Source organism: Balaenoptera borealis (assembly GCF_965194805.1).
Source record: "Balaenoptera borealis genome assembly, chromosome: 20".
NCBI lineage: Eukaryota > Metazoa > Chordata > Mammalia > Artiodactyla > Balaenopteridae > Balaenoptera > Balaenoptera borealis.
In genome coordinates, this window is record NC_138879.1 from 51,973,425 (window position 1) to 51,984,747 (window position 11,323).

The window sequence follows — 11,323 nt, forward strand, 5'->3', positions numbered from 1 at the left end:
TAAGCTTGGTGCTGAAGTTGGAAACAGGAGAGAGTTGAGGTTCAAGCTTGGGTGGGGGCTGGCGTTAAGATTCAGGCTGACTTGGGACTTCCCTGGTGGTCCAGTTGTTGGGACTCCCCGTCCACTGCAGGGGGCACAGGTTCGATTCCTAGTTGGGGAACTAGGATCCCGCATGCCGCACTGCACAGCAAAAAACCCCACAAAGGTTCAAGCTGACTCTGGGGGTGAAGATGCTATTGCGGTTAAAGGAGGAACTGGGGTTGGTATGGGGTTCGGCTGGAGTGGGGGCTGAAGACAGGGCTGGAACTGGGCTACAGAAGGGGTTGAGTGTGAGTCTCAGTTTGTGACTAAGGTTGTGGCTGCCATAATTCAATCTGCATCCAGTGAAAGGAAAATAGTCTAAAATCTCCACTCGGTCATTAAATCCCCAAGCTGCCCCCTTATATATCTTCCCATTCAGTCTCACTTAAGACCCACAGTCCCCTCTCCCTGCTTTCTCTGACATCCTCCCTAACCCCTTAGTCTCACCTGCATCCCCAACCTGGTTACCTGTGAAAAGTCCAGAGGCTATGATTCTTGAGTTCTTTGTGCAGCAATGACCAGAGCTGGAAAAAACTAAATCCTGGAGAGTTGGGATGGGGGTGACTGAAGGAGGAGCCACCTAAGTGACTGGAGACCTGCTGGTCTTTGTGTCTGAAAGACCAGGAGTCTATAATCTGGGAATCTCCCGTTTCCCTGATTGGGGCAGTAAATAACAAGAAGGAATTGAAATCAAAACGCAGGCAGACGTGGTGTGCACGGGGCAGCTGGATATGCGGCCAGCTCTGCTTTCCTCTTGCAGGGAGTGTCTACTCCCTTTCCGCTTCTTTTGAGCTCCCATGACTTCCTCAATTTTACCATTTGGGAGAGAAGCATTGGACCAGAAGGAACCAGAGGTGCAGTCTGCCCCACACCTCCTTTCACTTCCTGCATCTGAAGAAGACCTCAGAATTGTTGGTGTCTCCATCACTGCAAACCTGGGTCCAGAGGAGCCCATTGCTCTGCTCTTGCTCAATCCTGACCCGGGGTCCCTGGCATCTGAGCTTCCTCTGGGGCCTCAGCCATCATGCTCCCCCAGCTCTGGCCAGCTCTCTTCACTCCGCTCGGAAGGAGGGAAGGGGGTGGTGGAGAGTAGGATTTCCTGGCCGGAATGGGAGGGGAGAAGCCAGGGGAAAGAACAGAATTTATTGAGCACGCAAATCTGATGAGGATTGTGCCAGACACTTGCATTAACCATTCAATTTCCACAAGAATCTTGGGAGGAATTTTGGATGATGGACTGAGGCTCAGAGCCATCGTGTGACTTGCCCAAGATCTCACACCTGGTAAGCAAAAGAGCCAGATTTCCAGCCCAGTGCTGCCGGACACCCTAGCCTGGGCTCTCTCCACATACACTGTCCTCACGAAAGGGATTCAATTTAATCCTGTCAACTCCGTAAATCCCTCTAAGGGGGCTGCTCTGAATTCACACACACAATCTTTTCACAGTAAGAAGGATTCTTAGTGTCTTAAAAGGGGAGGAAGGAAAGCAAATACATTTCAGTTTCTATTTTCTAATTAAATGGGATTGTGTTCTGCTACTTGCTTTTTAAAATTCATTTAACAATGTATCAGGAACACTTTATCATATCAGTTCATAAATGTCCTTTATTCATTTTACATCTTCATCTCATTTCATAATCTGTGCCATAATTTATTGACTAAGCTTTTCCCTATTGATAAACATTTAGGTCGTTTCCAGTTTCGTTTTGTTTTCTTGCTTTGCTTGTATCTGGTATTTGGTATTTTAATTAGTATTCGTTACAGGTTGGGGTTTTGGAAGCCAGTTTGGGGTGCAGTCTATTTATTAGGGATCAACATCTGTGAAAGGATGGGGAAAGAAGAAGGAGGGGGCAGAGGAAGTTAAACAGATGCAAAGACCCCATAAAGCTTTAGCCAACCCAACCGTACTGCCTGTCAGAGCTGCCCATCACTGGGCTGAACCAGGGCCTTTATTACCCGACGTTGCTCAGTCACCAGATGTTGCCACCGCAGCAGGGGCGAGACCTCAGGGGAGGTGGCTGTGTGCACAGGTTACACTCCCCACAACTGGGCAGCAAGTCCTTCCTGGGAGTGGGGTCTGGGTCTTTCATGTCTGTGTCGACCCCAGTACTGTATTAGTTTCACACCTTAATTGGGGATAATCAACATTTTTGCATTATTGAATCTTTCCCACAAAGAACATGGTATGTTTCTCCATTCACTCATCCAAGCATTTACCCATCCGTTCAACAAGTATTTACTGGGTGTTGATAAAAGAAATTTTCACATATTGAGGTATGGGGAAGTCATTCTGGCTTTTTCATGAGTTAACTTGAATTTTATGCTGACTAAAACAGCCTGTTTGTGGCCTGTCAAATACACATTGTGGGCTTCCCTGGTGGCACAGTGGTTAAGAATCCACCTGCCAATGCAGGGGACACAGGTTCACTCCCTGGTCCGGGAAGATCCCACATGCTGTGGAGCAACTAAGCCTGTGCGCCACAACTACTGAGCCTGCGCTCTAGAGCCCGCGAGCCACAACTACTGAGCCCATGTGCCACAACTACTGAAGCCCACAAGCCTAGAGCCCACGCTCCACAACAAGAGAAGCCACCACAATGCGAAGCCCTCACACTGCAATGAAGAGTAGCCCCCACTCGCTGCAACTAGAGAAAGCCCGCACACAGCAACGAAGACCCAATGCAGCCAAAAATAAATAAATAAATAATAAAAATATATTGAGTAAAATATATATAATGTTACACAGTGATAAGTGCTGTGGAAGAAAATATAGCAAGGAAGTGGGTAAAATAAGGTCAATTTTTAACAGGCTGTCAAGACTAGGATGTCAAGAACAGCCTAGACTGGGAAGATGATTATCTGAGCAAAAGTCTGAAGGAGGTGAGGGAGAAGTAGATGAATCATAGTGGGAAAACCTGGAGCTCCAATTCTTCAGGGCCTGTAGGCTATTGTCACGGATTTGTTTTTACTCTTAAGAGGGGCAGGCTTTGGAGGAAGGGTCAGAGCAGAGGAGTGAGTGAACTGATTTACATTTTAACTGTAACAATGTGACTACTGTGTTGTGAATTTCATGAAACGGGACCAGAGTGGCAACCCAGAGTGGGGGGGAGGGACAAATTAGGAGGTTGGGATGAACAAACACACACGACTATATACAAAATAGATAACCAACAAGGACCACCTGCTGTATGGCACAGGGAACTCTACTCAACATTCTGTAATAACCCATATGGGTAAAGAATCTGAAAGAGAATGAATATATATATACGTATAACTGAATCACTTTGCTGTACACCTGAAACTAACACAACATTGTAAATCAACTATACTCCAAGAAAATTTTAAAATATTGTAAGAGCCATTGTAATAGCTGGGTGAGAGATGATGGTGGTTTGTGCTTGGTTGTGGTGAGAAATGTTTTGATTCTGAAATACTGTGAAGGTAGAATTGACAGGATTTCTGCTGATAAACTGCATGTGGATTTTACATACACACACAAAACAGTTCTCCTTCTAGTCCCAAAAATAAATGAAACTTTGAGCATTTCCCATAAATTGCTGACTCCCTAGGAAAAACAACTTTCTCCCTGCCTTTGCAATACTGATGCCTTAAGATCTGTCATGACCTTTTGTGCACAGGCTAATCATGTGAGAGAAGTTCTGTTTTGCCATCAGGAGCAGACTGATGAAAACTTGTTAAAACTGGATATTGTGCAGTATTTTCCTTTGAATACCTGGTGTGGTTTTCTTTGGTAAGCCTGTCCTCCCAAAGTCTGATTCCCTTACAACTTTTTTTTTTTTAGTTTCAGCTAAGCAGTTAAATTTATATCCCTCGTACTCATTCCTTGTGAATATATTTATTATCCATATTGTTATTCAATCTTTCTCAAAAATTGTAACACACAGGCTCTTACTGTTTACATTATCAATCATGATATGTACATGTTAAACAGATCTGAAACAGACATTTGTCTTTATCTTCCTAGGAACCCACGCACAAAAGAGCACAACAAATGAGAATTTAGTTAAATATACATTCAGCGATGATTCCAGAGAAAGTTCTTTCTTTGATCTGAGGTGGGATTTAAATTTTTATAGTAAGAAAAGATTAAATATAAATATTAATGATTAGTCATGCCCTTACAACTTCTTTGCAAGTAACCTTTTTTTTTTTCCTTTTGTCTCTGAGACTTCTTTCATGGTTGACAATCATAGCTTCCTTCTTCCACTACCTTTTCCATGATCCCTTACCCTCTCCCAGCACCTCAGCTGGTCAGGATTCTTCTACCGAGTGGGGTGACCCCAAACTTCATTTCTACGGCATTCAAGTCCTTATGGTCCCGTCTATCTTGGGTCACCACAATGCACCATTGACCATTATATTATTGGACATGTGAGTGCTATCTGGCACCCCAGAGTCTCATGAATTCCAGGCTCAGTCTTCTTATTCCCCATCGTGAAGCAACAGACCTATTTCCCTTCTTAATAAGAATCAGTCACCCCCAAAAGTACAATTACCCACATCCCCTACCTAGTGGTATAATGAGGAGCCCAAATCAGCCAGGATTCAATCTCATCTTCAAACTGAAACAGAACCAAAACTGTCTTCCCTGGTGGGTGGGTTCTTTCCTCGGGCACTAGCGCTTCCAAAATCCAATGATCCCAGATTGTGCAGATGAAAAGGAAAAAGTCCTTACGTGGATTATTAGGTGCCAGGTAAGAGACACTACCCTCCTCTGTCCCTTAGTCGTGCACATGGCTGTGGGGGAGAGGGCACCATATTCGTCACTGATTTAAGGTGTATCCTCACCTATAGCTCAGGCATGATAGGTCAGGGGAAGGTAGTAAATTATCCAATTTCCAGCCCCCGAGCCCAGAAATAGAAATTTGATGTGTCTTTTCAGATATATTTATATACCTATAAGAATACACACACATAAGTAGAGAAGTTTTTTTTTTTTTAAACACAGAATTTTCTCTGTAACATGCTTCTGCCTAAAAATGGGTCTTGAGGATTTTCTCACGCGGCTGCCCACCTCCCATTTAACGGCTGCATGGTGTTCCAGAGTACAGATTTCCACACTTTATTTAATGATTCCCTTGGTGATGCATTTTGAGATGTTTATACGTATCTTTGGCTTTTATAAATAATGCTGATGTGAATAGGCTTATATATACTTGTTTGTGCTAAGAAGCAAATATTTCTCTTGGTTAAATATCTAGAAGTAGAATTGCTGAGTAGACACAACTATCTTAAATTTTTTAATTGTACAGATACTGTCAAACTGCTCTGAAAAGACATCACCAATTTATTTTCTCCCCGACCATGTATAAGGATTTTCATTTATTCCCACCTTCACCAACAAACCTTTAAATGGTGGCAGGCTGACTTAGAGGAATCCGCTCCTCCTGGGGAACCTTCCCTCTGCTCCTCTGCACCTCAACCTGAAGCCAAAGGCAGGGGCAACCCTAGGGCCTTTTGGATTTATTCCTACCATATAATCTCATGTTTTCAATCTACCATATTTTGTCTTTTTTCTTTCCTGACTTTGACAGATTTATTATTTCTTCTTGCATTTTCTTTCTTCTAATGGTTTAGAAATTATGCACCTTGTTTCTATTCTTTCAGTGATTACCTTCAAAAGTTCTTATCTGGAAAGCTTTTATTATCTTATTGTTCTACATGATACTCTGAAATTCATAGTAATGGGACTAGGTATGGGCCTTTTTTGACCCATTGTGCAGAGAATTTGAGATCCATTTCCATTTGAGATCTATGTCATTCAGCTCTGGGGAAGGTTCTGTTATTTCTTTTTTAATTGTTTTATATTATCAAAGTATATACACATAAGTACACTAGGGGAAAGTAAAAAATATTATAATCTAATTGAAAGACTTAGTAGAAGAACTGGAAGATAAAAGTTGAGGAAATTTCCCAGAAGTAGAGCAAAAAGAAGCATTTCTTTAAAGCTAGATAAAGGATGCTCACTCTCCCCAGTTCTTTGCGAGATTGTCCCAGACAGTGAAGAAATACAAGACAAATCAAACACGTGAGGACTGAAAGAAAGCTGTCATAACTGGTGAATGATATGATTATCTACTTTTAAAATCCCAGAGAATCAGCACACAAATGATTAAATCTTAAAGATGCTAAATTTATATCTTTTGTTTTGAGATCTCCAGTTTGCAAAGTTGATGTCAGATGTTTGAAAACTTCTCACGTTTGGATATTGCTGGAGTAACTTTGGTCGTTTGTAAAGGTGGTAAATGGTGGTAACTTTGCTCATTTTGTCGCATATTAGAAAAGATAGATTGTGGAATTGTGCCTCATTTCACCTTATTGTCCAGGATGTCTCAGTGGGATATTAAAAGCATAATGCCTTTTGGCATGCTGTTTCCCCCCGATTCTTACGTAATCAAAAAGGATTGCCATTTCTTTTATGGCTTCTGGATTTCTAGCCTTGCTTAGAAAGAGCTCCCTATCCCAATTTTATACATTTTCCCAAATTTCTTTCTAATATTTGTAATGATTAATGTTTGCATTTAAATAATTGATCCATCTAGGGTTTATTATTCCTGTATAGGGTTTGAGACAACAGTCTGGCTTTGTTTTATCCCAAATGAATAACTGATTTATAAACTATATTATATTTTATATTTTCCCCCAATGAATTAAAATAAGACTTTTGTCACATATTAAATTCCTAACTATATTTGTATATATTTCTGGACTTGTAGTCTGTTCCACTGATTTAATTTCTTTTGTTGTGCTAAGATCGTACTGATTTGATTTCAGCAGATTAAAGTTAAGTGACCTCTCACAATTTCTTAGCCATAAATCTTATATATACTTAGACTTTTGTTCTTCTGTATGAACATTAAAGTTATTTTGTCCTGTTCCAAAAAAAAGTTTACTGGCATTCAGATCAAAATTGCATTATGTTTACATATAATTTCCGGAAGGATTGATATATTTGTAGTATTATACCTTGCTATCCAGGAACACAATGCAGCTTACCATGTTATCAGGTCTAGCTGGTGTTTCCAAATGTCTGATGGATAGTAATCTTCAGGATTCAGGAGCAAGAAATCAGAATTCCAGGAAATTCTCAGGAATTACTGAAATCATGTAATTCAAAAAATTTTACAATGCTTTATTTATGTTATTGAAGTGATAATGAGTTACTCTGCTAATACTTGGAGAATCTTCTTTATCGATAAGGCAATACTAAACATTTCAGAAATTTAATAAAACAAAACATACATAGTAACAGATGCATGGTTTGTTATTATTACGAGCCAATATATTGTGACAGGATTATATATTTCAAAAACATGTAAATATGCCCTCCAAACACCACTGTTGAAAATAAAAGACAAGTAAAAGATCTTAAAAGCATCCCCCTACAGGGGAAGAAGGATTCTGATGACAGCTGAAACTAGTTTCATTAGAAATTGAGGCCCGAAGGAAATGGCACATTTTTCAAATGGTGAAAGGAAAGAACTATCAACTGGAATACTATGTCCAGTGAAAATATCCTTCAGAAATTAAGGTAAAGACATTCTCAGATGTAAGAAAACTAAGACAATTTAATGTTAGCAGATCTACTCTAAAAGAATGACTAAAGGAAGCTATTCAGACTGGAAGGAAATGACACCGGAAGAAAACACGGATGAAGAGTAACAGAAGTGGTAAATGTCTTGGTAAAATAATAGATTCTTGATCTCTTCTTGAGACATTTAAATATGCTTGCACAACACTGTAAATCAACTATATTTCAATAAAATTTTTAAAAATAAAATAAAATATGCTTGATGGTTAAAAACAAAGAAAAAAAGTAACATTGCCTACTGGGGTTTTCAAGGTATGTAGATTTAAAATATAAGACAACTGTAGCATAAAGAGGGTGTTTTAGTTTTCTAGGGCTACCATAACAAACTACTACAGATTGAGTACCTTAAACAATAGAAATTTATTTTCTCACAGTTCTGGAGGCTAGAAGTTCATGATCAAGGTGTCAGTAGGTTTGGTTCCATCTGAGGTCTCCCTCTTTGGCTTGCAGATGACCATCTTCTCACTGTGTCCTCATATGATCTTTCTTCTGTGCATGCACATCCCTGGTGCCTCTTTTTGTATGTCCAATTTTCTTCTTCTTATAAGGACACCAGTCAGATTGGATTAGGGCCTACCCAAACAGCCTAATTTTAACTTAATCACCTCCTTAAAGGCCCTGTCCCCTTAAACAGTCACATTCTAAGGTACTAGGGGTTAGGGCTTCAACATATGAATTTTAGGGGAGACACAATTCAGCCTATAACAGAGAATAAAAAAAGGATCTTTACAGTGGTAAAGTTTCTGTATTCCATTAAAGTAATAAAGCATTGATTCTAGGTAGGCTGTAAAAAGTTAAGTATGTACTTTGTGATTCCTAGAGCAACCAATTTTTTTAGACTACACAAAGACATACGGTCAAAGATTTCCCTGGTGGGGCAGTGGTTAAGAATCCACCTGCCAACGCAGGGGACACAGGTTTGAGCCCTGGTCCAGGAAGATCCCACATGCCGTGGAGCAACTAAGCCTGTGCGCCACAACTACGGAGCCCATGTGCCACAACTATTGAAGCCCACGCGCCTAGAGCCCGTGCTCTGCAACAAGAGAAGCCACCGCAATGAGAAGCCCGTGCACCACAACAAGGAGTAGCCCCCGCTCGCCACAACTAGAGAAAGCCCGCGTGCAGCAACAAAGACCCAACATAGCCAAAAATAAAATTAATTAATTAACTATTATTAATTTTTAAAAAAGAGATATAGTCAAAATCACAATAGAAAAATTAAAATGGAGAATTAAAAATGTTTAAATAACCCAAAAGTAGGCAGGAAATTGGAAACAGAGGAATTTAAAACAGAGGGAAGAAACAGAAAACAAATCATGGTAGATCTAAATGCAAAAATATCAATAATGACATTAAATGTAAATGGTCTCAACACATCAATGAAAAGGCAGGGAATGGATTTTTTAAATTACCCAACTATATGCTGTCTACAAGAAACTCACTTCAAATATAATGATATAAATTGGTTAAAATTAAAATATGGGTAAAGATAACTAGGCAAACCCTAATCAAAAGAAAGCTGGAGTGACTATATTAACACCAAAGTAAAATTCAGAGCAAATCTAATTACTAGGGATAAAGATGAACATTACGAGATAAAAGGGTTACTTTGCCAATAAGGCATAACAATCCTAAATGTATATGCACTTAACAACAGTATTTCAAAATACATGATACAAAAACTGAAGGAAATGAAAAGAGAAAGAGACACATCCACCATTATGGTTGAAAACTTCAGCACTCCTTTCTGAGTAATAGATAGAACATGTAGACATAAAAATACAGAAGAACTTAATACCATCAACAAACTAGACCTAATTGACATTTATAGACCACTCCACCCAACAACAGTGGAAACACATTATTTTCAAGTTCACATGGCATTTTCACCAAGATACACCATATCATGGATCATAAAACAAACTTTAACAAATTGGTACAAGTTAAAATTTTATAACATATGGCCTCAGATCAAAATGGAATTAAACTAGAAATCAATAACAAAAAGATAGTTTAAAAATCTCCAAATCCCCAAAATTAAACCACACATTTCTAAATAATCCATGGATCAAAGAGAAAGTCTCAAGAGAAATCACTACAATTAAAATATAAACATATCAAAATTTGTGGGATGCAGCTAAAGAAATGCTTAGACAGAAATTTACATTAAACGCTTAACCTAAATAGAAGATCTTAAGTCAACAACCTAAGTTCCCAGTTTAAGAAATTAGAAAAAGAACAAAACAAACCCAAAGCAAGCAGAAGAAAGGAAATAATAAAGATAAGAACAGAAATCAATGAAATTGAAAACAGAAAAAGAGAAAAATCAGTGAAACCAAAAGTTAATTCTTTGAAAAGATCAATACAATTGATAAACCTTTAGCAAGACTGACCAAAAAAAAAAAAAAAGGGAACAAATTAATTTGATATTAATTTACTAATATCAGGAATAAAAGAGGGGATATTACTATACACTCCGAAGAGATTAAAAGGATAATAAAGGAACATTATGAATAATTCTATGCATAAAATTTTAACAACTTAAATGAAATTAATCAATTCTCCAAAACCCACAAACTACCACAACTTACCTAAGATGAAATAAATTAATTGAAGTGTTCCATAACACTTAAAGAAATTGAATTCGTAGTTTAAAACTTTCCAAAAAAGAAATCTCCAGGCCTAAATGGTGTAACTAGAGAATTCTACCAAACACTCAAAGAAGAACTAACACCAATTCTATGTAATCCTTTTCAGAAAAATAGAAAAGGAGGGAACACTTCCCAACTCATTTTATTAAGCTAGCATTTTCCCTGCTACTAAGTGAGACAAAGATAATACAAGAGAAGAAAACTACAGACCAACATCTCTCATGACCATGGATATAAAAATCCTCAACAAAATACTAGCAATTTGAATCTCGCAATAAACAAAAAGTATAACACACTATGACCAAATGAGGTTTGTTGCAGGACTGCAAGGTTGGCTCAATATTCAAAAATCAATGTAATCCACTATATTAACAATATAAGAAGAAAATCCATGTAATCATATCAATCATTCAGAATAGCATTAGATGAAATTCAATACCCATCCATGATTTTTTTTATATTTATTTGGTTGCCCCTGGTCTTAGTTGCAGCAGGCGGACTCCTTAGTTGCAGCATGCAGACTCCTTAGTTGCAGTATGCATGTGGGATCTAGTTTCCTGACCAGGGATCCAACCCAGGCCCCCTGCATTGGGAGCACGGAGTCTTATCCACTGCGCCACCAGGGAAGTCCCCAACCATGATTTTTTTAAAAACTCTCAGCAATGGGGCTTCGCAGGGTGCCGGGCCGTGCCACCATATAATGGGGAGCGTCCACGCACACACACCCCGTGCTTCTGGATAGTGGAGCGGCTGCCTTTGGTTTCCTGCGCAGATGGGCTACGTGGCCTAGCACCCCGGTCCCCACTGTCTGCGATAGCTCACCGAGACCCGCGAGGGGTCGCCGCCAAGGTTTCCACCAGCCCACAAGCAAAAGCATCTCAGTCATCCCCTCCAGTGGCTCTCTGGTGGCCATCCATGACTAACATCAGCGCCACCTGGGTTCCACTTCCAGTAACAGATCCTGCGGAAGTGCCAAGTA

General features: G+C 39.4%; 1 protein-coding gene across 2 annotated transcripts in view; it reads right to left on the minus strand.

Annotated features, from left to right (window-relative positions):
* The window catches only part of LOC309617989 (C-type lectin domain family 10 member A-like), a 29,928-nt gene that overhangs the window by 4,089 nt on the left and 14,516 nt on the right, over positions 1–11,323 (minus strand). For both annotated transcript variants that reach the window (XM_082371093.1, XM_082371092.1), the window contains exon 2: positions 550–8,392. The gene's annotated coding sequence lies outside the window, so the exon portion shown is untranslated. The remainder of the gene's footprint in view (positions 1–549; positions 8,393–11,323) is intronic.